Here is a 26,973-nt window from a genome sequence, read left to right as displayed (position 1 = left end):
TACCAGTTATATTTTATGTTATAGAGAGTGTATTTTGGCCAAATGCGCAGGACTTTTTTTATTGTAAACTTCCTAGAGTCTTCTGGAGTTAGAGGGTCTCCAAATCTAAATTGGGATTAGGGTTGAGGGATAAAATTAAAATTTTATAAACCAGACTAATCTGTATAATATAGGGGTTTTCAAACTAGCAGTATCCCAACTGTTCCCTGGAGCTCATGAAGTGAAATTTTAACCACCTCACTCTTCCCATGTAAGGTTGATCAAGTTTTGTAAAATATTGTGAACGTCAATTGCTTATGAGCCCCAACACAAAGTTTGCCTTAACCTTGTTAGTTCTGTTTCTGGTAGTTTCATGTTAGCCAACGTTTAAGAAGCATAACTTACAGACAACCAAGTCCACTACCTCCATAATTTATAGTACAATGTACACATTTCAGAAGCCAATTTTCCTCGGCAAAATCATTTACAAAGTTTATTTCATGTAAAAAAGTATACAGCACATTTTCAACTGACAATATGAGTCATAGCATGAATTAATGCCACTGATTTCAAAGGTAAACACATCTAAATACTTTCAAGCCATGGAAGCAGGACAGGAAAGAGGGAAGGGAGAGCATTCACAAAACCTTTTGCAAACTTTTAAGAAGATGAAACTTTAGAAAAAGAGAACTATATAATACTGACTTACCAAGTGACTCCTCCCTCAAATAAGAAATAAACCATACATTCTTAACCAATTAATTAGCATTTAATATATAAAGTAGCATTATGAAGCAACCCGTAAAAAACATAAAGTCTGATGATTTTGTGCGCATCCCCACACAGTTCTCTGTATTGTTTCCATGTTCTGTAATGCTTTTTAACTAGCCATTGTGATTTCCTGATATCTCTCATTCAAATATTAACCAGGCTTCAACCCTGCTTAGCACTGAGCTCAACCATATTGCCGAGGTATTATCTGCTGAGATAAAGCACCATAATAAATGATGAGATGAAGTAATCATAAATACTGTATGAATAAATGTAAGCTGTATATTTCTTCATCTTATGCCACATGTCCAGTACTTTTCACTAGTTAGCAAACAGTTTAAAAACAAGATGAACTGAATATGGAAATGCTGTGCAGATTCTAAGGAGGCACGTTTCATGTTCTAAACTTACACTTTTGAAAATATAAATATAATTATATTAATAAAGGTCCAAAATCTGCTGATCAAATCCATACCAATGCTTTAAGACTAACAACAATAAAAGCATAGGAAAATGCAAAATTAACAATTATAACTGAATAGAAGACAAATAAATTGATATAGCATACTTCCTTATTTTATGCAGAGAAGAAACACCTTATCGAGGAGATGGGTGACATATAAATTTAATACCTAGATAAGGTTTACCATGGTTGTATTCTCACGTTTTTATTTATGGAATAAATAAGTATCTTATGGAATACCTTAAGGAAAGCTAGTTACCAAATGTATACATGTATACAAATTATGAAATATAAATTATTTCTCTGATCCAGTCTGTACTAGACATACTGTATATCCTGTAAAGAGCGAATTAAAAACAAATAATATTTTCAATCGTTAAATGAATTTTTTAAAGAAATGTTTTATTGACTTGGTATTAATAAGAAACCACGTTTCTTACAGAGGCTCCCATCACACCTTCCTCTCTTTATTTAAAACCAATAAACAGAAAAGGGCCTCTAAAAATAACTACTTTAAGATATACTTTGTGCATATTAGGATGGGTGGAGATTATTGTTCTTGTGAGTGCAAACATGCAGCAAGTCCCAACATCTCTGAAGATACCCATGTAAAATCTTAAAAACTCTAAAGCAGTGATTCTCAATCTTAGCAACTTTAAGATGTGTGGTCTTCAACTCCCAGAATTCCCTAACCAGCTTTGGCTCAGGTTGAATAATAGCTGAGAAACAGTGCTCTAAAGCAGGGTCTCCAAACTTGGCCCTTTTATGACTTGTGGACTTCAACTCCCAGAATTCCTCAGCCAGCATGCCTGGCTGAGGAATTCTGGGAGTTGAAGTCCACAAGTCATAAAAGGGCCAAGTTTGAAGACCCCTGCTCTAAAGCCTTTGATGCAGATTTTATTATCTAATCAGGTTTGTTCTGTCAAGGCAGCAAACTACCTGGACCACTTTAGATTACATATGTGGAGTCACCTTTAATGAAAAATAGTTCAAGGCAAATAAAGAATTAGGATCATTAAGAGGGGCCAAGCCAACAATAAAGTATTTTTTTGTTTTACTTATCAGGAAAGTTTTTCAATGCGGCTTTCCTTACTTCCAATCTAAAGCATCATGGTTAACTCTATGACTCAGGCTTTTACTACTTTGGTCTAACTTCAGTAATTCTAGCAAAGCTAGGCAACTTGCTTGCTCCATGATTAAAATGCTTTTACTTCCTGCTAAAGAGTAATGCTTTCAGTTTTTTTTGCAGAAGTAAATAATACTATAGAACAGTGTTTCTCAACCTTGGCCATTTTAAGATATGTGGACTTCAACTCCCAGAATTCCCTAGCCAGCCATGTTGGCTGGGGAATTTTGGGAGTTGAAGTCCACACATCTTAAAATGGGCAAGGTTGAGAAACACTGCTATAGAACAGTGTTTCCCAAACTTGACAATTTTAAGGCATGTGGACTTCAACTCCCAGAATTCCACAGCCAGCATTGCTGGCTGTGGAATTCTGGGAGTTGAAGTCCTCATGCCTTAAAATTGTCAAGTTTGGGAAACACTGCTATAGAAGATTAAAACAACATGGAAGGAAAGACAGAATTAAGCAACTCTATTGAAACTACCCAGCCTGAATAAGGTAAAAGCATACCATTTAAAAATAACTGAAGGAGGAGCCTTCAACAGGAGAGCCTTAATCACTCATGTGGACCAGGTTCTTTTTTTTTTTTTAAAGTTCACAATTAAAAGATTGAGACCTAGATGTTTGGGTTTATATTTCACATAATCTTTTGTTTACCGTTTATTCAAGAAAGGGTAATTGTACGAAGTAACAGGACAAACATTACACACTAGATGGCAGTATTCGCAAAACTGTATTTAAATTGGAACCACGCTAAAAATATAGATATGTTTTCTGAAAAAGAAAATGCATTGTTTCTCAGATGTTTGTTCTCCACTTGGAATTTTCAACAATGCAAGGAATCATTTCTACAGATTTCTTTCAACTTGGATACCATTTCATTTCGTAGCCAATTACTAATGGAAGAGAATATTTGTAGCTCAGGGTTCAACTGTGGGGCTGTTGGTGCTCTCTGAGCTTGGTTGTTTTCTTGCAGACGTTTCATTACCCAAATAGGTAACATCATCTGTGCTAGGATGATGATGTTACCTAGTTGGATAATGAGATGCCCTGCAAGAAAACAACCAAGCTCAGAGAGCACCAAGGATCCTACAATCAATTATCTATAGCAAATCATTTTGGATGTATAACTTTTATTAGCTTTAACTAACGTGGCTAATGTCAAAAATGTATAGAAGATGTAGCACCAAACATATGGAAGCAACAGGTTACCTTTTCCTGATCAGCAGTCATATAAACCTTTCAAGCATAAATGGGGAGTCTCAAACTATTTTCCAAAGAATGTTTTCTCTCTGAATCCCTCCTATTTCTTTTGACCCCCATCTGAAAAGAGCTTATAAAAGCTTGGAGTATCACACTTAACTGTCAGCAGAAGAATCAGTGACAAATGGCATGGTTAGTTTCTAACTCCTTCAGCACATCTGAAATACTGTACTGTTGTTTGATTGTAAAGTGTTCAAAAGAAGGTTTCTATGTTTTTATATCTGAGGCAATAAACAAGGAGTTTTCCTAAAGGAGCACTAAGATGACCACGTCAATATCTGGAACATGGCATACAAAATCGACATTTTCTCTTTGAAAGCTTCTTCTGCAAGACACATTTTGCAGTTCAATATTTTATGCTGGATCAGTTCAGACCCTGTTTCAAGATTATAGCTGCAATATTTCATAAGAAAAGAAGATGATTCATCCTCAAAAGGGAAAGGGGGTAATACATATGCTTCTGTGCAGAGAAACCAAATGCAGGACTAAATTGCCAAAAAAAAAAAAAAAAAAAGCCAACCCAGTCCTAGGCTGCATTAACAGAATGATAGCATCAAGTTCATGGGAAGTGATAGTACCGCTCCATACTGTACTAGCAAGGCCACATTTTGAATGCTGCATCCAGTTCTGGTTGCCACAATACAAAACAGATGCCGAGGCCCTAGAAAGAGTGCAGAGAAGAGCAACAAAGATGATAAAGGATCTGGAGGCTAAATCCTGTGATAAATAGCTAAGGGAACTAGCTATGAAAGGAAGGCTTAAGGGAGACATGATATCTGAAGGGCTGTCACAGGGAAGAGGGGTCAATTTATTCTCCATAGCATTTATGGCAGGACAAGAAGCAATGGGTGGAAGCTCGTTAGAGGGGAGAGCCAATCTAGAAATGAGGAATATCTGACAGTGGGAATGGTTAATCGGTGAAACAGCTTGCCTCCTGGAGTTGTGGGTGCTCCATTACTGGAGGTTTTCAAGAAAAGATTGGACAGTCATTTGTCTGGGATGGTATAAGACAGTGATGGCGAACCTTTTAGAGACTGACTGCCCAAACTGCAATCCAAAACCCACTTATGCATCGTCGAGTACCAAATGGGTGTGGCCCATTGGCTGGATATGGCCCATTGGGTGGGCGTGGCCCATTGGGTGGGCGTGGCTGCAGTGGTAACGGCAGACTGGATGGGACTAAAAAGTTCAATCAATCAATTCCAACTTTGCAAGAACTTTTTTTTCCCGCAAGAAGTTGAAATTGACTGATTGAACCTTTTTTTTTTTTTGCACACGGGGTGGAGGCCTAAAGCGAAAAAGTTTTATAAAATCCAGCTGAAGGCCTAGGACTGGGGCGACGGTGCACGTGCCCACAGAGAGGACTCTGAGTGCCGCCTCTGGCACCCGTGCCTTAGATTCACCACCACTGGTATAAGGACTCCTTCCCTGGGCAAGGGTTGGACTAGAAGACCTCCAAGGTCCTTTCCAGACCTATGATCCTATCTCATGGAGTTCCATAATTTTTTTTACTGAGGCTGAGATTGCAGCTGTGGAGCAGTATTATTTCGCAGATAGGAAATTTCAAGAACTTAACATTGAAATGATAATTAAAGATGTGAAAGTGTGGTTAATTACGTTGCCTCTCTCACTGTGACCATTTGGTGTTAGTTATACAGAACATACAGTCCCAACACATCTGCAGGGAGTCAATGCCCGTCTCAGAAAGGAGAACCTCCAGGTATACAAAGATCAGTACAGTGTCAATCATTCATGTATTCACTAGGGCTGTCTTAAAACTTCCATGAGCTCCCAAGGGACTCCATAATCTCCCATAAGTCATTTGGCTTAGTAAGTACATACAAATGTATGTTTATTTCATTTAAAGGAAGAAACACTGCAAACCTCACCCTTTGAGAAAGGTGAATGCTCTCGCCTATTATTCCCAGATTAATTTATATATTGAGAGAAATTCCAGTTTGTATATCTGAGAAATGATTTATACAACAAAAGTAATTATTTAGAATTTATCGGACTCCATTATGTGTGTACAAAAAAATATTGTCTAAGAAGTGGTTTATTGGCAATGTAATGAGGATAGTACTTCTTTAAAACACGTTTTTAGTATGTGCTGTACTTAACATGTTTGGCAGAAAGTCATGGAGTATAATATATATAAAACAAAATACAGGTAGCGCTAGACCAGGGGTAGGCAACCTTGGCTCTTTTATGACTCGTGGACTTCAACTCCCAGAATTCCTGAGCCAGCCATGATTGCCTACCCCTGCCCTAGACTACCTGGGACCAGAATTCTGTTGCTAAGCCAGGAGTGTCAAACTCAATTTTATTGAGGGCCGCATCAGCATTGCGGTTGCCATCGGGAGGCCGGGTGGGAGTGGCCAGGGTGGGTGCAGCCTACTGGATGGGTGTGGATACAGTGGGTGTGGCCTATTGGGTGGGCATGACCAGCTCTACACTGTTCGCGTCAAGAGTGCCTGTAGGGGGCCTGGGCAGGAGTGGGACAGATCTGAGGATCTCTGGCAGAAGGGGGTGGGATCGGAGCAAATGCCAAGGCATGGTCCATTTCTTCATTTCCTCACAAAGGGTGACACCTCCCCAGCATGCACCCAAGGGGTGGTGCCAACATGCCAGGGGCTGTTTCCTCGCTGTTTCTAGACGGCCTTGTGGAGCTAAGACTGAATGCATTTCAGCATAGATGGCCACCACAAAATTGTACATTGGCTCCCGGCCAGCCTGGGCCAGGGCCAAGGCAGCGGGGGCCGTTCCCTCACTGTTTCCAGAATGGCTTCGCAGGCCACATGAAACCACTTCACGGGCTGCATCCGGCCCCCGGACCTTGTGTTTGACATGTCTGTGCTAAGCAATGTGGTTGTTAAATAAGTTGTACCCAATTTTAAAACTTTTTTGTCATGGATTTTAAGCAAATCTATGCAACTGTTAAGGGAATCATGTGGTTGTTAAGCAAATCCACTTCCCCCACTGACTTTGTTTGTTGGAAACTGGCTGAGATGATCACAAATAGTAATCTCATGATTCTGGGATGCTATAATCATTGTAACTATTTGTAACATATTGGTTGCCAAGTACTCGAATTTGATACATGACTGTGGGAATGTTGCGATGACCATTAAGAGTGAGGATCAATCATCAGTTTTTTCAGTACTGTTGACCAGTCATTAAACAGATGGTTATAAATCAAAGACTGCCTGCATAGTAGGTTAAAAAGAATGAGAATTATATAATTGTATTAGAAATAGACACAGACATAATATTTACATTATGTAAGTGTATATAGGATTGTAAGTGTTAATTGCTATATTATATTTTGTTTTTCCCCAGTATATTTTTTCACTAAAGCAATTTATATGCATATATTTGTATGTGTTTGCATTGCAATTAACATTGTTTTCTTATTTTTTTTTTTAAAAAAAAGCAATTAAAAATATTTTTTTAAAAAATGAGAAAACACTCCAAACTAAGAAACAACTGAATATTACTCCTTTCTCTACACTACTCACTATGGTTGGGGAAAGCCAGCTCCCGTCTTTTTTTTTTTTTTTAACTGAAATTTTCTTCAGTGCTTTTTAGAGCTGAAATTACTGACTATATGTATTCCAGTTATAGCACTGCATTTCTAGATATAGTTCTTAGGTGGAGTTCTTATATTGTGACAGCATCTGTAAAAGAAAGTATACCTCAAAAAGCCATAAAGTTCAATATCGTTTGGTTCATTTTCTAAAAATTAATAAAAAAATTTTGAGTGAAGACTCAAATGAAATTATTGGTATTCAAACTTTATACCAATGACAGAACATGCAGAGAAAGGAAGCTGGTAAGATCAGTTATATAATTATATCTGCTACATTTCAAACAGAAACACTATTATTTTATTATCTGCTTTCGAAGAATCACTTCATCCAAAGTTTTTAAAGTTCTCTTGAAGAAAAAAGGCACACCAAATAACGAACAGGAACAAATTCCATTTCAAGTGTTTCTTGCCCAAAACAAGAAACTGATCATTTATACACTGCATTCTGCATGTGGAGGCTATGCTGAAAAGTTACAAAAAGTGCCATCCTCAGCATGTTATCAATAAATTTAAAGAGCAGGAGACACAACAATAATGCAATCAATAAACACTAACAATAGTGTTAGTGTAATCAACTTGAGTCACTCAGTTACGCAGATAGCCTTAGATCTTCAAGGTCTTTTCCATATCACATCAGTGTATTTCAAAGCTACACAGTCACAAAGTTAGTACTGAATCAGAAACTGCTTCCAATCCGTACAAATCTCACCATCGTAACTAGGTAGGAAGCACAAAAAGAGTTCTATACAATGGTTCATTTCAAAAGCACAGCAAAGGCATTCAGCAAGGATGTAGATTTATCACCTGTTCAATCCTAAGGCAAATCTATACTAATTATTACTATGTAAATGGCAGGTGCAGGTACAATTTATCTTCCCACGGTTCAAGCACAAGCTAATTTTAAAGCATACAGAAAGACTAGGGTTACAAAATCCTTAACAGAGAACTATTCTGGAGTTAGTAAGAAACAAATATAATATTCAAAAATGAATTACATCAGTGCCTCCAAATTGCAAGAAGCACTGTTGAAGCTATTTTTTGTTATCATTGTTTTGGAAATATGTAAAATAATTAGTCCTTAGAACAGAATCAAAGTATCTGAACTGTGTATTTTTAAAAGGCAATTCTAACCTTACTGCAAACTGCAAAACAGGACAGTTTCAAGGTCAGAAATTTTTTTGCTAAGTTCAAATAGCTGTTTCAAAATTTAGTACACTTTTCGTTGTTATTTAATGAAGTCATTATTGAAGTGAATGGAGGATAAGAGTTAATATTATGGTTCTGTCGAGTCAAAAATCAGAATTTAATGTTACGATCTTTCCCCAACAATGAATACTCAGGGGTTTTTTGCAAGATAACTGTTGTATGGGGGAAGAAAGGAAGGGAGTTTGGCAAGGCTCTTCTCCCTATTTACAGTCAAAAATGATCATTAAAATCCCAAGAGCTCATTTCAGCAATGCAAGTTTACCTGGAAACAAATCCATTACATTCTCTTATCTTGAAAAGAAGAGAGGATTTTGTTATCACTTAATCTAGGAGGAAGCAGGAATATACATTTATATTTTCAGGCACAGCAGGTAATACCTTTGACGCAAGCAAACTAACCAGCACCCTGTAATCTAATTAATGGAAATCATAAGGCTTCTTTTTCAGCCATTATTCCAGTCATACATTTAAACTCAGTTGATGGAAAGACAAATCTATGTTCTCTATGCTTAACTGGTCTCACAGGGATCAAAGATACTGATGCACATCACATTTTCATGACATATTGTTTAGCTCTGACAAAGCCATAACGTAAGATGTACAACACCTGCAAACTGAAATTTTGTTCATATTACAATCACAGCTTTACACATAAATGCACCTGTTGCAGCTTTGCTTTTGCTTTTTTTTTTTTTATCCTTCTCAGGTTATGATACTTGCCACAAAATTCTAGAAGGTGCCCTTCTAGAAATGCTTGGGCTTGAATGGTATCTGGAACAAAGATCACGCCTTTGTAGTTTTGCTCCAAAACAAGCAGCTGATGCCCAGTAAGTATGACATAATCCAGAAATGCTGGCTGTTCTTGCTATGTCATAAGGCCTTGCTTACTGCAGGGCTGGGCTGAGGAGAAAATTTGAACAGGGACAGCCTAGATGGCTTTACAGAAAATGTTCTGGATGGATGGATGGATGGATGGATGGATGGATGGATGGATGGATGGATGGATGTTTGTATAGAAAAAGTACTCCCTGGAAAGAGTTACAAAGAAGTCTGCTCTATATCTCTCCATCATGCATCGTAGGATACAGTTTCACCAAGAAAATTCTATTCTCATAGGAAAGTAACCCACTTACAGCCTGGCATTCTCCTGTAAGTGTCCCCACTCCTGACAATAACACTGTATTTTTCCCAGCAATAATAGCTATAGACTTGGTCAAGGCTGGGTTCACACAAAATGCAAAGCTGAAATGTGATTGGCTAGTTTTCAGTTCAGTCTGTTGTGTAAATCCAACCAGACTAGATAGCTTGGTTCAGCTCAACATGGGTTAATATGCTGAGTTCTGTACCCACCTTTATATAGTGGGCATTATTGCAAAAATCAAACAATAGTGAAGTCTTTTTGAGTGATGAGGTTTTTCTTCAACTTTGCAAATTAATAAACTAAGATGTGCACATAAAACTATGGCGTTATTTATATTTGTGTGTTAGATTTACATAGCTACTTTTCTCCAAATCCTCAAGATAACATTCAAAGACATCTCCTTTCATCTTATTTCCAATATTTATCTGCAATAGTTCTATAAAGTAAATTGAGCCACAGAAACCTCCCTGAGTTTTCATGGCAGAGAGTGAACTTTAGTCTAAATTCTCCTAATGGTAGTCCAACGTCTTTACCATGACACAATACATTTAGCCAAAAGACAACCACCACTTATACAACACAACAGAGCATGCTTTGACTCATCAGAATAAATCAAACTGGCTACCTTTAAACTTCTTGGAAAGATCTTCCAGTGCCAGATTACAAGAATAATACCTGGAACCCAAAGCAGGTTCAGCATAATTAGACAGAATTCATAAATCCTAAACCATAAAATAGCTGTTTAATTTTGGTTGTTTTATAACCAAAGCTAAAATTTATAAGTAATAGTTCATGGACCACATACTCAGTCTGTTGTGATCTGTTCAGTATATTATGTTCAAATGAACCATGCTTTAGAGCAGACATTTACAGATGTTCTTAGTTCATGGTGCCCTATCTCAATAATTTTTTCACAATGCCCAGGCCAAAATTGTGAATTACTATGAGCTGGTAGTTTATACAGTGTCTGACAGATGTTGGGAATCATTGTGCTTTTCTTGAAAATCTAAAACATCCTGCAACACTCCTGTGAGTTTATTGAGGTGCTCCATGGCACCACAATGCAGTCGGGGAACTGAGGCCTTAGACCAGGCATGTCAAACTTGCGATGTCATGTGATGTCGCATGACATATCATGATTTTTCCCCATTGCCGGCAATGGGGTGGGCGCAGTTTTGGCATGACGCATCCGGCCTATGGGCCGGCAGTTTGACATGCCTGCCTTAGACTAATGCGTGAATTCCACAATAGAGGTGAAGAATTCAAATAAAAGGGCCTTAATTATAATTAACCTCCAGTTAATTCAACAGGCTTACTGTAAAAGTAAGTGTATTTGAATCCAACATATAGTGTAGCTCTAAGCCACAATACAGTTTGATTTGTTTGGGGTTAATATACAGTAAAGAATTAGGAGCACTCAACATTTTGGTTTCTGCAAATCTAGCCACTTGTGTTGTACTAAACCATGGCTTGGTGTCAAACAGGTTCACAAAGTACACATGTAATTCACTTAGTTGAGATTCAGTTTGTTTTGCAAATTCAGACACTGGTTTACAAAAATGGATTATAGTTTATAGTTGGACAAACCCAGCAAGCTGTGGTTTATTTAATAATCCATAACTGAACAAACCAGACCTAGCATATTATGTGAACACCTCCTTAGTATTAAACTTATCTCAAAAGAGATGAAAGGGAGTTCAAGTTCCACTAAAAGCAATCCATATCCCATGTTGGTTTAGCAATGTGTAATTGCAAAACTCTAATCCTATGCAGATTAACACACACTGAAATACATTGAAATAATTATTTTAAACATGTCTTAAATGCTTCAGGAGAGAGCCAGGTTGGTCTAGTGCAGTGGTTCTCAACCTTTTTAATGCCGCGACCCCCAACTGGTCGTAAGTCGAGGACTACTCAACCGGTTGTAAGTCGAGGACTACTCCACTGGTGCAGCACCGTTTGCAGAATGGGACTTTTGGCGGGCTCAGCAGGGCAGAGACAGCCTGGACAATTCCTATTGGCTTTTGAAAGCCAATAGAATTAGACTCTATTCAAGAGAGTCTATTCTATTGGCTTTCAAAAGCCAATAGAATAAAAGGGAGTAGCACAGCTAAGGAAAAGGGGGGGGAAATGGTGGACTGCATTGTTTGGCGACCCCCGTGAAATGGTCATTCGACCCCAAATGGGGTCCCGACCCACAGGTTGAGAACCACTGGTGTAGTGGATAAGTCACCAGGGTAGAAACCAGGAGACTGAGTTCTAGTCCTGCCTTAGACATGAAGCCCGTTGGGTGACCTTGGGCCAATCTCTCTCTCTCAGCCCTAGAAAACAGACAAGGGAAAATCATTTCTGAAAAACCTTGCCAGGTTTTTCAATGGTTTGTCCAGGCGGTCACTAGGGATCAACACTGACCCTAAGACACAAAAATAAATAAATGCTTCAGAAGGCTCAGGTTACAAGGCTTCATGATAAATGCTAAAGCATTTAAATGCTTTAATAAACTTTCATAAGCACTTTTAATAAATGCTAAAGTATTCAGATAAATGTATATTCTGAAATGTATATTAAAGGATAATTTGAAGAAATACATTTGATCTTCTGGTTTTTTTTTCATGGAAGTTAAACATCTGGCCTAGCTCCAGAAAACAAAAATAAAACTTTAAGCAAACATCCAAGAAAAAAAAAATCTTGCCTTTTAGCTGTCTTTGAATTATCTTCGTCCACAGCACTTCAAACTTGGTAACATCCCATCTTATTCTGTCACCTTAAGATTTCAGAAGATCAAACCCTAATAAGCTCATTTAAAAGTTATGCTATGGTGTCTGCATGGACATCCATACAATTTTCTTGGCAACATTGTGGAAGGTATTTGCTACTGCCTTCTTCCTTATTAAACAGTTTTGGGATTTCCTAATGGTCTCCAATCTAGGTCTACCACTGCTTAACCTTTCCAAAATCAATCCAAGTCAGTTAAGTACTATGTCTTGTATGACATTTATGCCAGAGCTAATCAGTAAACTTTCTAATGCTTGTAAAACCTGAACAGATCAGAATCTGACTCAAATTTCAAGAGCAGTCAGATTGGAGAATTGCCTTAAGATCTTCACAATCCCTTTCTGTGGTAGAGTTCACCTTCTGAACACCACTTTGGTTTTAAAAAAAACAACACAGAACCACTCAGTGGCAACTCAGATCAATTTAATACAGTGCACAAACTGTGCTCTTCTTGTAGCTGAAAGTCCCCAGACTATTTGCCTATAAATTTCAACTACAGCAGAGTCCAACGTAAAAATAAATTCCTCCCTTGAGAGTCTCACTATGAAAACTACTTTTCTTATCCCCAAAGAATGAGCCATTCGGCAAGTCCCCTACTTAGAAAAAACAAATATGGGACAATTGAGTCAAGTACAGTACCAATCTGTGCAGTATCAAGTGTTAGAAAAAGCCTTCTCCTTCAACAACTTAATTTTTCATAATGAGTGATTAGTTTAGCCAAAATTTAAACTGCTGCTATCAGTCGTGTTCTAGTAGATAGATGAAATTCCCTTACTAGGGATTGGGGGGAGGGGGGCTACAGCTGAACACATTCTGGGGAGCACCAGATAAAGAAAACTGCTTTCCTAGATTTGTTAGTCAGAAAAGAGGTTACCAGATTTCTGTTTTTGCAAGAGTACTTTAATAGCAATAGCACTCAGATACCACTTTGCAGGGCTTTACAACCCTCTCTAAGCAATTTACAGAGCCAGCCTGTTGCCCCCAACAATCTGGGTCCTCATTTTACCGACCTCGGAAGAGTGGAAGGCTGATTCAACCTAGAGCCTTTCAGAATCAAACACCTGGCAGAAAGGCAGAATTAACAGGGCTCTTTTTTTTTTTTTTTTTACAAAGCTTTCCTAGAGAAACTCATACCCCAACCTCTTCAACCAAAACTCCTCCACTGCTGCTTAGAGAGCTCCATTTATAAAGGCATCTCTTTACTTAACAACCATCCCCCTCAAATGAATCCCAAATCCCAAATCCCTCTCTCTTCACAGATTTCCTTCCCTGAAAAGTGTCACAACTCCACCTTTCTTACATTGGCTACTTCCTAACATACGATGCATCTGGCAGTTAGATTACTCCATACTGGGAGGCGGAGGGGCGGGAGCTGGAGAGAAAGAGAGAGAGAGAGGGAGGGAGGGAGGGAAAGGGAGAGAGGAGGAAGAGGGGTAGAGAGAGGGAGGGAGAGGGAGGGGGAGAAGAGAGAGAACAGGAGGAGGAGGAGGAGGACACAGCACGCCACCTTCTTTCTTAAGATTGCAAAAACTGAAGCGGGGAGAAAAAAGTTCCCGGGCTAAAAAAGACCTGCCGGGAGTAAGTTTCTCAGCAATGTAAACAACTAGCAGCCTGCACGGCTTCCCGCACTCGCCGAAAGTCGGCCCAAAGTCTCGCCGCACCTCAAGCGTCGCCAGGGAAAGGACCATCCTAAGGCGGAAGCTCAGACCCGCTTCAGGTCCCACCAGTCCCGAGGCGAGGAGGGTGCAGCGCCCTCCTCCTCCTCCTCCTGGCAAACCCAGGCGCGAACTGCCAGGCACCCGCGCTCTTCTCAGGCTCAGAGGCACGCGCTCCCTCGCCCCGCCGTCCACACAAAAGGTCCCGGTGGCGTGAAAGAGCTTTGCTCCCGGAATCCGGTCCCGGCTGTCAAGCGCGATTCTGCAACTCACCGGCTTCTCCTCCCAACCGCGGCCCCGGCCAAACCCCCGACCCGCCGCGGATGCCAACCGCTCGGGCTCACCTTGCCTGCGCAGCCTGCCATGTGGACTCGCCGGAGAGGCTGGCGGGCTGGCTCCCTTGCCCCGGCAGCCCTAGGCCCAGACAGACTCCGCTGCCTCCGAGGCCGAAGGTCTCCTCCTCCCAGCAGCCCGAGAGAGAGGCGGGAGGGAGGGAGGGAGGGAGGGAGGGGGGCGGGCGGGCGGTTCGAGGAGCCTCAACCCGGGCTCCTGCTGCCGCTACTGCATCAGGCGGCTGCAGTTGCCTGTCAAACGCTGGCGGCCAGGGAGGGCAGCGTCGGGCTTACCTCACCTGCGGTAACTCACGGCATGGCATGGCATGGCATAAGGCAGCCCGGGCGGGCGGCTTGGGGTGGCGAGCGCCGGTGGCTCCTTCCTGTCAGCCCGGTCGGTCCCCAGGCTCGCCCTGTCTCGTCACTGCCAGCGCGAGCCAGGCGGCAACGCGAGGGAGACGCGCGACGGGGACAGACAGAAGCGCCGAGGCGGCCCCGCCCGCCGGTGGGCGGATCTGCGTGAGACACCGCCTCCCCAGTGAAAGGCGCAAGGGAGCTGAGGGTAGCTAGAGAGACAGAGAAGGGGGGGGGGGCAGAGAAAGCGAGGCAGTAGGGTGTACTTGCCGGTCCTTTTTGCTCCAACGGGGAGGGATGGAGCTCTTCGCGCAGTCCCTCTTAGGCTTAGCAATCTAGAAGGGCAGGGTTGTAGCGGAGGCCTAGCGAGCGATTCACTTTTTAGGGTGTGTTTACTGTTCGTGTGTGTTATACATCCACAGGCTTGCCTACTGTCCATAGTAGTCCAGCTTGCTTAGCAGGATGGGCAAGCAGATATAAATTCAAAAGGTTTTTGTAAGCATGTGCAGAGTACAGCAATAGTGCTAAGAAACCTCAATTAGAGACTACAGGTAACAACAGATTTAACAACAGCTCGTTTAGTGACCGTTCAAAGTTACAACACTGAAAAAAATGACTTATGACTGTTTTTCACAGTTACAACCTTTGCAGCATTCCCCATGATCATGTGATCAAAATTTGGATGCTTGCCAACTGGTTCATACTTAAGACCCGGGGCAGGCTGGCTGAGGAATTCTGGGAGTTGAAGTCCACAAGTCATAAAAGGGCCAAGTTTGAAGACCCCTGCTTAAGACCGTTGCCACGTCCCAGAGTCATGTGATCACCTTTTGCAACTTTCTGACCAGCAAAGTCAATGGGGAAGCCAGATTCACTTAACAGCCATGTTACTAACTTATCAGCTGCAGTGATTCACTTAATAACTGTGGCAAGAGAGATTGTAAAATGGAGCAAAACTCACTTAACAAATGTCTCAACTACAGAAATTTTGGCCTCAATTGTGGTCGTGAGTCAAGGACTAGCTGTAATAAATTAGTTTATAGTGTCACAAAACTTTTTTTGGTGCTCCAGCCAGGAAATGGGGATTAGAGGATAGGTCCATGAGTGGATGCCCCAACCAAGTTTCCTAATCAGTTTTTTTTTTTTTTTGCCACTACAGAATGGTCAAGTTCACACATCTTAAATCCTAATGTAAATTGTGGGCTTGGAACTTAGCAAGATGTGTTATTTCAACTGACTTTCCTCCACCTTCTTGGCTGAAAAGCGATTGGTTAAATTGTGGTTCGGTTTTATGCAAACCTATCCACTCTAGTATGTCACTGATTCCAATGAGCTATGGTTCATTCTATAAAGGCTAATGTGTTGTGTGAACGCTGTCATTGTGACTCAGGCTTGAAGGTGAATTAAGAGCCTTCTTCAACAAATCAGCTAAGAATTCTGGCTACAAGTGGTGTGTTAATTGTTGTATTTAGTAGTATAGTATCAATTTTAATTACAAATAATTACTGCAGAGGCTTTTTAAATATCTGCTGCCTTATTAAGTGGGATAAAATTAACTGATCATATGATCATCACTTGACAACTGATCATATGATCATCACTTGACTAAACTTAAGAAATATTTCAATATTGTAGGACACATTACTTATGTTGTTGTTACTAGCATCACCTAAATGGGTGTCAAACTCGCAACATCATGTGACATGTCACGACATATCATGACTTTTTTTCCATTGCCGGCAATGGGGTGGGCACGGTTTTAGCATGACGCATCTGGCCCAGAGGCCGGCAGTTTGACACCTCTGATCTAAATGCTTTATTCTTTCTCTATATAGACTCCAAAAATGTAGATCCAGCTACCAATTTATAATCTATATCAGGGATGTCATTCACCTACTGATACTAAACAACTCCCAGCAGCCCTGCTGATATGCCCAATGATAAAAGGATGCTTGGTGTTGCATTCAACAACATATGGAAAGCAGCAGGTTCCTTATTCTAAATATAAAGAGTGAAGAAAAGTGGAAAAGATGAGGTAAATGGGTGTGTAAAATTACAATTATTAGGTATACTTAACATAAATGAATTTTAAGGACATCAACTTTTTAAAAGCCTCCTTTTAAAATTAAAAATGAAAATACCCTCTTCCTATCGCAGAGAAGAGAGTAAGATTTACCCTGGGACTGCAGAGATACCTACCTTGCCTTCTCCTTAGCTGGAGATATCTGAGATGATCAGTAGATGGCAGCAAAAAGCTGACTTTTTCCCCTCTATGCTATTTCTGCCATCTAGCAGTTTCCTGAATACATGCAGTCAAGATGCTGAAAACCTTCAGCTGACTATAAGCAAGCATCCTTGTATTTTGCGAACTAAGCTGCTGTTGTTTAATGTTTGGCCTTAGTGGAACTGTAATAATTTTTTAAAAAACAAATCATGATTAAAGCTAAATATTGCATAACACAGCTTATTGCTTTCTTATTGTTTTCCTTACCAGTTTAACCAAACAACCTTGGAATTTCTAGATCATTTCCTATTCAAGTACTAACCAGATCTGGCTCTGTTTCGTTTATTTCCCGTTTCATTTACTTAAAAAATATTAATGGTTCTGCTTAGTTTCCAAGCCCAGAGAGAGTCAGCCAGTTACCACTAAACAATTATTAGCTTGAGTCAGGGCATCTAGTAGTGAACCAGTGGCTGAGCCTTGAGTCTAGGCTCATTTAAAAATTGGAGCCCTTGTTGGACATAAAATTGCTCCTGAAGTTGTGTATCATTTAGTTAGAGCAGTTTACAAAAGTACTATAGGTGGCGCAGCAGTTAGAGTGCAGTACTGCAGGCCACTTTAGCTGACTGTGTTCAGCAGGTCAGCGGTTCAAATCTCACCGGCTCAAGGTTGACTCAGCCTTCCATCCTTCCGGGGTAGGTAAAATGAGGACCCAGATTGTTGGGGGCAATGTAAATATATATATACATTGCTTACTGGTGTACACCGCTTAGAGAGTGCTTGCACTTAAAGTGGTATATAAGTCTCATAAATAAATAAATAAATAAATAAAATCATTACATATACATACAGTACACACACACACACACACACACACACACACACACACACTTGCCTGCTTATCATTTTATATATATAGTGAATTTTAGCTGCTCTGACTAATGGATTTCTGCCCACATGGATTAAGCAAATTGCATTATTCCATATGCTGCAACTGTGCAGATGCCAATCTATCGGTTGCCATTGAAAGTAGGATCTGTACAATGCTTCTCTCTCTCTTTCTCTCTCTCTCTCTCTCTCTCTCTCTCCCCCCCCCAACTTAAAAATATTTCACATTTGGAGAAGAGAGCAGGGGAAAATGTCTTCTTTCCGACACAAAATGAAAAGCTGTCCAAAATTCTGATTGAGTAGATCTTGTGACAATTGGGAAATCACTGTCTCTCACCTCTCCAAAGAAGTAAAGAAAAAAGAATTGAATATTTCTGCAAAAAAAATTATTATAGATACATAATTGCATAAGCATTTTAGAGATCTCATATATTTGTAACTAAATATCTGTGAGGGACAGTCATGGTATTAGAGGTCATCTACTCCATCTATGATTGTGAGAAAAAGTATTTTAGAACATTTGACCAAAACATTATTGTATCATATTCCCCATTGCACTAATGAGTACCAGTGTTTCTAATAGGACTTTTTTTGATGCATGACAGTTGCCTGCCTGGCCTGATATTATTATTCCTAAATTGTAATCCTCCTCTTATGACTAGTTGCTTAATGACCTTTTGAAGTTACAACAGATCCCCTCCAAGCTACTTATGACCCATTTCAGAAGTTATGGTAGCCACACACCTCTGCAATCATATTATTGCATTTTGGGTGTTTGGCAATCAACTCATCTTTATGGCCATTGACATCATCCCATGGTCACGTGACTGCAATTTGCAATATTTTTTGCCAATTTCTGGTGTTTATTTCCAGTTTCTGACAAAAAAACACCTATTGGGGAATATTGATTTGCCTAACAACTGTGGTGTTCATTTTAATGACCACCATAAAAAATGACAATTGGGTCTGGTCATGTGATGCTTCAACTTACAATCACAATTCTGTAGAGAGCATAGAGGGAAATCTCACTGTACATACATTTAGATCTTCTAGTTGGATGATTAAAATCTTGTGAAGCCCTCGGCAAGAATGGAGCACTTGTGATCTTCCATGTTATATCTCTGCAGAGAGCAAGGAGGAAAGCAGATTGAAGCAGAAACAGATGGGAAAATAGATTGAAAAGTGGTGGCCCATTAATGTTAGGAGAGAATGAAAACATTGGCTCAATATTGTAAAGACCATCAATTGGAGATAAAATTAAAATTTTAGGGTGTTTTGCAAAAGAGCTTGGCAGATCAATAAGGTGTAGAAGTTAAATCCCTGGGGTTGGTATTTCATGCCTCAGGTAGTCAAAGGTGCATGGAATAATGCTGCATTTACAGCACAGAAAAGTCCAGCAGTCATTTTGGGCTTCAATAAAGGAAAATATTCATAGCTCAGGGCTGAAATGAGAAGCCTTTGATGCTCTCTGAGCTTGGTTGTTTTCTTACAGATGTTTCATTACCCCTACTAGGTAACATCAGTGACTAACAAGAAAATAACTAAGTTCAGAGAGCACCAAAGACGTCTCATTTTGGATTTTACTGGACAAAAGGACACGATCTTCCAGCAGGTCTTAAATTACCCCAAGCTAAATCTTTGTCCCAGCCTATGCATGGAGCTCAACCAAAATGCATCCAGCTGAAATTCCTCAGGATAATGGTTCAGATGCCTCTGTTTTTAATGCATCCTTGCACCCTGAATAGGTTGAATGAAAGCAGAGTCCAGGATCTGGTGGCTAATTTTCACCTGTTGGCTGAAAATGGTCTTTCTATTCGAGATCCTAGAGCCCTTGATTATGTTAGAAAAGTATAAGTCTTCCTGGATGAGCTCTCTTAAAAGCCAGCCATGGCCATAAGGTATTGCTGTACAAGTGGTGCTTGATAGGGGTTATAACTAGACAATATTGCTTATTAAACATTATGGAGTGCCAAGCCAACCTAGGCAAAGCCCGTAAACTGCAGATGGACCAAATCCCTAAAGTATGTCTTAAAACTTACTTCATATCTCACGTAGTTGGTTTATTCAAGGCATAGAAGAGTTTTTTACCATGGCAAGGTGCAGTAATTTTGGATTTATTTGTACCTTACTTACTGTGTGTTATTTTCATTTAGATCTGGTTTGTCTATTATAAATCTTTATAGTCTTGATTCTTCTGTTATCTTGGTTTTTCTATCAAAGATGGTGATCCTAACTTGACAATAATGACAATGTTGATATGAATGTTTGCTTCTCCTCATGCTATTTTCCCCTTGTTTTAATATTGTATTGCTCTCTGCTGGCCCTCAGGTGTATTAAACTTTAATGAAATACAATGTGGAAGTACACTAGGAAAGCAGAGTTTGAGAATCTCATCCAGAGAAAGAGATCTGTTGCTTTATAGGAATGTCCTGCTGGAATGATAAAGAGCACAATAACGTCACTATTCTGCAAGACCTCCTTGCAAAGGAGAAAGAAGGGACTGTATAGTAATGCTCTTACTTGCTCCTATCATATTTCAGTGTTAAAATTAAAGATTCAGTGAACGGGAATGCAAAGGTACTTTTTCAAGAGGCAATTGGAGGTTCTTGTTTTTCTTTGAAGATGTTTCACTTCTCATCCAAGAAGCTTCTTCAGCTCTGACTCAGTTGCCTTTTGAAAAAGCATGGTTGGGACAATCATGATCTGGATGGCTAAGAATCTCCATAGACAAGTGAAGGGGAAGAAAAAGTTGAGTACCATAGACGCATCAGTCACCATTTGCAGTTGTGTTAAAGTGGAGCTGCTTAGACTTTTCTGCCATTTAGTGGCCATGAAGATTTCTTGCAGCTCAGATACAATAGCCCTAGGAAATATCAACTGGATTTCAACATTTGTATAGTAGAGAAGATATCCCTCATGTCCCTCTAACTGTTGCATGCACATTCCATGGTAGCCACTTCTTTATGCCACGCCTTCATGATACTGCCTTAGTCTTATCACCAGCTCACATCCAAAACAGCTTTAGTCCTCTTTAGCTCTTTCAGTTTTAAATTAATACTTCCCTCTCCTCACTACACAATTTTTGCCATGGATAAGATCTGGCATGCTTCACCAGTGGGATAGTTGATGTTGTAAGCAGGAGTTGGGATCTGCTCAGTTCCTACTAGCAACTATAAGGTAATATGGAGAAGCCCCATCCCTTCTGGTCCCCATGGATTTAGCACTCTTTGGAAAGAGCAATGGACCTGTGCAGCACAGATAATGGAAGCAGGAGGGGGGCTCATCTCCTTCCTGCACAAGAAGCTCTGGGACTGCATCCAACATATCTCTGTTCCTGATCCAGAGCAGTTTGGGAGATTGACTGCTTGCTGTCCCATCAACAGTTGCCTCCCCTAGAAGCTCCTGGTCAGTCCAGTTATTTCTTTACTTAAAATGTTTGTATGGCCACATGTCTAACACAACTCTTAAATAGCCTACAACAGTAGTAAAAACAATAACTGTAAAAGCATAACTATAAAACAATTAAACAATCAAATAAAAATTCCAGCATTTTAGGTTGCCCCACAGCCATATTCTATTCTGTTCTGTTCCGTTCTGTTCTGTTCTGTTCCGTCCCGTCCCATCCCATCCCATCCCATCCCCCTGCTAAAAGGCCAGGCATTCTGAAAGGCTAAAAGGGGAGGGGGAGGGCTGCCAGATCACTGGCAAGAGGGTGTTCCATAAGGTAGGGGCAGTCACAAAAAAAGTGCACTTTCCAGGTCCCACTAGTTGATAGGATTTCAGGGAAGGGATGAGGAGCTTTCCTACTATATCTAGTCTAGTAGGACAAGTAGATATTCTTAGGGAGAAATGGTCCTACAAATAACCAGGTCATCTGCCTTGTGGGGCCATGACAGTGGCAAGCAACCCTCACTGCTACAGGTAAATTAATGCAGTGAGCTTGCACAACACTCCCCACAAGTCATGAGTTGGTGCCTAAATTTATTATTATAACATAGAGTAACTTAATTCGGGGTGTGCTCAATGTTTTGCTGTATGCATGGTTTGATGAATAGTGTGTATGTGCACACATGTTCACAAACATAGATGAGACGTCATATCTGGGTGCATAAATCCAGACAGCCACTAGATTTTAAAATTTTTCTGTAGATCTGCTATTGTCTAGTGCAGGGGTCTCCAGCCCCTGGTCCATGGACCAGCACTGGTCCACGGTATGCCAGCAACCAGGCTGCTCACACAAGCGAAGCCTCATCCATGGGATGCAGGCAGCGTGCAAAACCACGGCCTCTCCGGTCCGCGGGAAAATCTTTCTCCACAGAATTGGTTCCTAGTGCCCAAAAGATTGGCGAGAGCTGGTCTAGTAGTTGTCCAGCTCAGAAATGGTAGCCCAGCCTAGTAAATCATGGTTCATGCCATATTGTGTTGTGAAGGCCCAGCCAGATGTGATTTGGAAATAAATCATGACCCAAGGATGATGTTGTCAATTAGAAGAGAAGCTGAGCTTCCTATCCTTAAAACAACTACATCAGCTTTGTTCCAGGCAGAATCTAAGAAGAAGAAAAGTAACAGAGGTTGTTTGTTATTTAGTTGTCATTTGAAACAATTACAAATATTTAACAGAGGAGGCTTCTGTTCCTGCACCTTTTGGTTCAAATTCAAGATAACATTTTTACAGCAGAAATAAGATCTGGTATATTGTGCAAAAGATTGCTGAAGAATTACCCAATTCAGAATCACCCTCATGGTTTCATACTTCCTTTTTACAGTTTAAAGTCCCGTTTTATTTTAATGCACATGCTGTGGTTTCTCTGGTGCCAATAGTATGAAAGATCTTCAGCTATAGGCAATATTATTTCTGACCTGTACAAATCAGTTGGGTAATTATGCAATCCTACAGAAATAACCCACATTTATCACTGCCTCATTTAGCAACTGTTCAGTCATGACAGTGAAGAAAAAGTAACTAGGGGACAAATTTGGTACAGTACAGCAGGGGTCCCCAATGCTCGGCCTGTGGACTAGCACTGATCTGTGGTGTGTTAGAAACCGGGCCATGCAAACAAACGAAGCCCTATCCACGGGATGCAGGAAGCACGTGAAACTACACTGTAAGGACCCACTTCAACTAACCACCCAAGAAAGCAGAACTCTTGAAACAGGCATTGCCTCAAAAGCATACTTTTATTAGGGATCGGTGACAGTAGGGACGTCAAGGCGAGATCTGGGGGAAAACCTGCATAAATGGTATAGTTAAGCTAGCAATATTCCTCTTCCCACCAAAGTTATAATGTGCATTTGAAATCCAGCCAATCCACAGGTGGCACAAAGCCTGGCCGACTGGTACAGTTGCCTCTCAAGGTCTTCTCCAGCTTTCATTTCTCCGTTGTAACCGTCTCCCTGATAAGGGAGACACATTCCTTTCTCAAGATGATTGAGGCAGGAGAGGGAAAGTAGAAAGCGAAAGTTATCCCAAGCAAAAGCATGCTCCCCCTCCCCCCCCAGCAGAATAGCAGGTTCCCAAATTAGAATATATATACAGGAGAAACACTGAGGGTGTTCCTCGGGTCTGTGGAAAAACCTCTCTCTGTGGAACTGGTGCCCAAAAGGTTGGGGGCTGCTGCTATATACCATACAACTGCTATGTGTAATACTGCTGAGGGAGGTGGGTGAGATGGTGTTTTAAATAAATCATTGTGGAAGAATTCTAAGAGAGCCAGTTAAGTCTAATGGTTAAGGCTCCAGGCTGGAAACCAGGAGCCTGTGAATCCTAGTCCCACCTTAGGTATGAAAGCTAGCTGGGTGACTTTGGGCCAGCCATTCTCTCTCAGAATACATCAGGTTTGGGTTGGTCAATTCCTGTTGCAACCAATGGATCCTCTGTTGATCTGGAAAAAGCAGATCCTGCACCTGTGGGGAAAACGCTAGGAAGAAGAAAACGTTTGGCAGGATGCTTTATTACCAAAAGAAAAACTAGAATGATTTGTTTGAATGCTTATTATTTCAAGTTGCTTTTTCTTTTTCTTTTTTTAATCCAGGAGATGATTTAAACTCCTATCATTTGCTTTCCCTGAAAGCGCCTTTGTTCTCTCTTGTTGTGTACCCAGGTGTATATGTGAATATGCTTTCCCGCAGGCATGTTTCTTTTATTCTTTGCTGCTGCTGGATCCTTTGTCTTTTACAGTGCAACCATCATTCAAGAGGCCACATCAATCAGACCACGTGGGTCAACCCCCACAATACTGGAAAACATCTGCATTTCCCCAGAAGCAAACGGCTGGTGGCCTAGAACATGTGGGTGTTTGCTGAATTAATTTCTCTTTTCAGTCTTTGAATGAGTCTACCTGTCATTTGTAAGCTGCCAAGATACCAAGAATGTTCTTTTGTGAAGCAGATATGTTGAAGGCAACACGTCTCTAATTCCTTTTCCTTCATTGTTCTGCCATTTGCTGTCTTTTGGCTTCAAAATCAAGCTTTCTTCTTTTGTTTGTACTTATCAAGCCATCTGCTGCTGTCATTTCTGTTTTCTGTGGAGCCTGCTAAGTCACCTGGCTCTCCCTTTTCATGCAGTCCACTGCAATACGTTCAATTTCAGATTCATAACACAATATAAATCCTTGGAAGGTCAACCTTTGCAGATTTTAAACCAATGCTGTTTACTGACTCCATTTTGGGGCAAACAAGTTTAATTATACCTATTTTACAACCTTCTTTTCCACCCATTGTTTTTTTTTAATAAGCTTTGGATCAATTGAGTATGAACAATGAGCTGCTTATGTGGTTCAGTGGGTTGAAAGCTGAACTTGGATGAATAAAAATCTCTCAATGTGAATCCTCTGTGAGGGTCTCTATACTGCAGTGTTTCTCAACGTTAGCAACTTTAAGAGGTGTGGACTTCAGCTCCCAGAATTCCCCACCCACTATGGCTGGCTGGGGAATTCTGGGAATTGAAGTCCACATCTGGACAGTTATTTGTTTGAAATGGCATAGGGTTTCTTGGCTGACCAGGGGGTTGGACTAGATGACTTCCAAGGTCCCTTCCATCATCATCATTATTATTATTATTATGGATCATCGCACAGTCAGCCAGATGTTCAGACTGGATTTGGCATTTTGTCTACCTATCAAGTCCTTACCAAGGACCTGGGATAGGCAGATGTGGATGTTTGATGGTATTACAGATATCGTCGCAAGATGGAAGCAGTTCCTAGTAAGGCTGCCTTTTGCAATTGACTAATGACAAATTTGTCAATGCCAATGGTGTTCAAGTGGTGCTCCACTTGTTTTGGGATTGCACCCAAGGCGCCTATTACTATTGGTACTATTGCTTTTGCCACAGTCTTTCTATTTCTATTTGTAGGTTTTTGTATTTTGTTATCTTCTCCAGTTCTTTCTCGTCTATTCTGCTGTCTCCAGGCACTGCCATGTCCACTATCCAGACTTTTTTGTCTTTCTTATCGGCAATTGTTAAATCCGGGGTGTTATGTTGCAGGGGCTTGTCTGTTTGAATTCTGAAGTCCCAGAGCAGTTTAATTTTATAATTTTCTATGACTTTCTCTATTTTATGATCCCATCAGTTCTTGCTTACAGGCAAATGATATTTCTTGCAGATCTTCCAATGCACCATTGTTGCTACTTTGTCATGCCGCTGCTTGTAGTCAGTCTGTGCAATCTTCTTGCAGCAGCTTACCAGGTGGACAACTGTTTCTTCAGCTATTATTATTATTATTATTATTATTATTATTATTATTATTATTATTATTATCTCTTAAAGCTGCCAAGCTTGAGAAACACAGTTATAGTGCATTAAGCCATAACCATGGTTCATTGAAGAAGGTGAAAAGAAAGAGAAGAGGATGACTAGCAGGAAGGTGAATAGATTCAGTTTCAGTGGTGATGAATGCACTGTTGGGAGACCAGAAAGACTAGCTTAGGGATAGATCTTCATGGAGAAAATCTATCTTAGTGGTCTCTACGAATTGACAATAACCTGAGGCCACATAATCGGTTTTTAAAAATAATTGAATGAATGACAGCCAGTGGCTGGCTTTGTACAACATACTTAGCCAAAAACTAAGCTTATAAAATAAAACAAAAACACAATTATAATTTTAGTAGCAACGTCGTGCCCAAAATGTCTGTAAAGTTTTGTGTCACACAAAAACAGCATGAAGTGGGGGGAGGGTGCAAAACATCTTATAGCTGGCAAAGCTTGAGAAACGCTGATCTAAATGATGCCAGGAGTATTTGTGATTTACAGTTTTGTATGCTCATCACAGAATATATAGCTTTATACTTCCTTTTAAGGAGACAACAAATCTGATAAGGGGAAGAGGGTCAGCTTCCTGCAAGATAATTGATTGACTGTGGCATGCTAAGCCTGGGCTCAAGTCAGCCAAGGTTAAGATTTAGATTTAGACTGATTTAGATCATGAAAACATCTGGCAAAGACTCAAGGCTCTTTGAATGATGATCCTGAGTGAAAAGATGACACAGAAAGCAGCTCTTCCTCTCTTAGTAAAACTGATGGGGTGATTTTGCCCTGAGAGGCCAGCTTCTGAAGGACATTCTGGCACAGCTATGAGAAACAACAGTAGCTATGAAGAACACGACAAATACAGTGCTATAAATTCAATTCCATCCACAGCTTATTGTGCCTGAAACCTTTGACAATGTCATCATATGTCACGGAATATCACTGGTATTTACTAAAAGCAGTAAAAAAGAAAGAAAAAAAAACCAAAATTTAAAAAAGACTGTTCTTTGAGTTATATGCACTTAATTCTCCAATACTGTGACACCTTTATTTTAAAGCTGGGAAAGAAGCCTCTTACTTTGTCATAGTTGATTTGATTTAGCTTTCAGACCCACCACATTCTGGTAGGTTTTATAATTTCTACTACTTGTGCCATCTAGGTTTTTTTTTTTTTTTTAAACCCACTTTGACCAACATTTTTAACACACAAGAGTGTAAACTCTGGTCAAACAACACACAATGTTAATTATATGATTTGTTCTTGAATTTCCTATTTTCCTTTTTCTACTAGTAGATCAAGTCTGGGATCTCTGCTCCTTTCAGGCTCTTCCAGTTTTCCAACGGGGGAGATATACCATTTTGCTCCTCCAGTAGGAAGCTCTGATCTAAGATCCAAAAATATTCAATTAAGGTAAAGATTGCCCTGTTGTGTCCAACACTAATGGGTGGTGCTCATCTCCAT

The 26,973-nt window shown here is 40.3% G+C and overlaps 1 protein-coding gene across 7 annotated transcripts in view; it reads right to left on the bottom strand.

The window, feature by feature from the left end:
- Positions 1-14,769, bottom strand: part of TEX2 (testis expressed 2) — a 102,185-nt gene extending 87,416 nt beyond the window's left edge. For 2 of the 7 annotated variants that reach the window (XM_039326842.1, XM_039326848.1), the window contains exon 1: positions 14,593-14,769. The gene's annotated coding sequence lies outside the window, so the exon portion shown is untranslated. Of the gene's footprint in view, positions 1-14,310; positions 14,454-14,592 lie in introns of those variants that run through there. The other 5 variants (XM_039326840.1, XM_039326847.1, XM_039326844.1 and 2 more) reach the window with 3 other exon arrangements.
- Between the last annotated feature and the right edge of the window lie 12,204 nt (positions 14,770-26,973).

This window comes from Crotalus tigris, unplaced genomic scaffold (genome assembly GCF_016545835.1).
Source record: "Crotalus tigris isolate CLP2741 ecotype Arizona unplaced genomic scaffold, ASM1654583v1 scf7180000024345.2110221, whole genome shotgun sequence".
NCBI classification, from domain to species: domain Eukaryota; kingdom Metazoa; phylum Chordata; class Lepidosauria; order Squamata; family Viperidae; genus Crotalus; species Crotalus tigris.
Note: the sequence above shows the minus strand (reverse complement) of the source record. Positions and strands in the feature narration are given on the sequence as shown.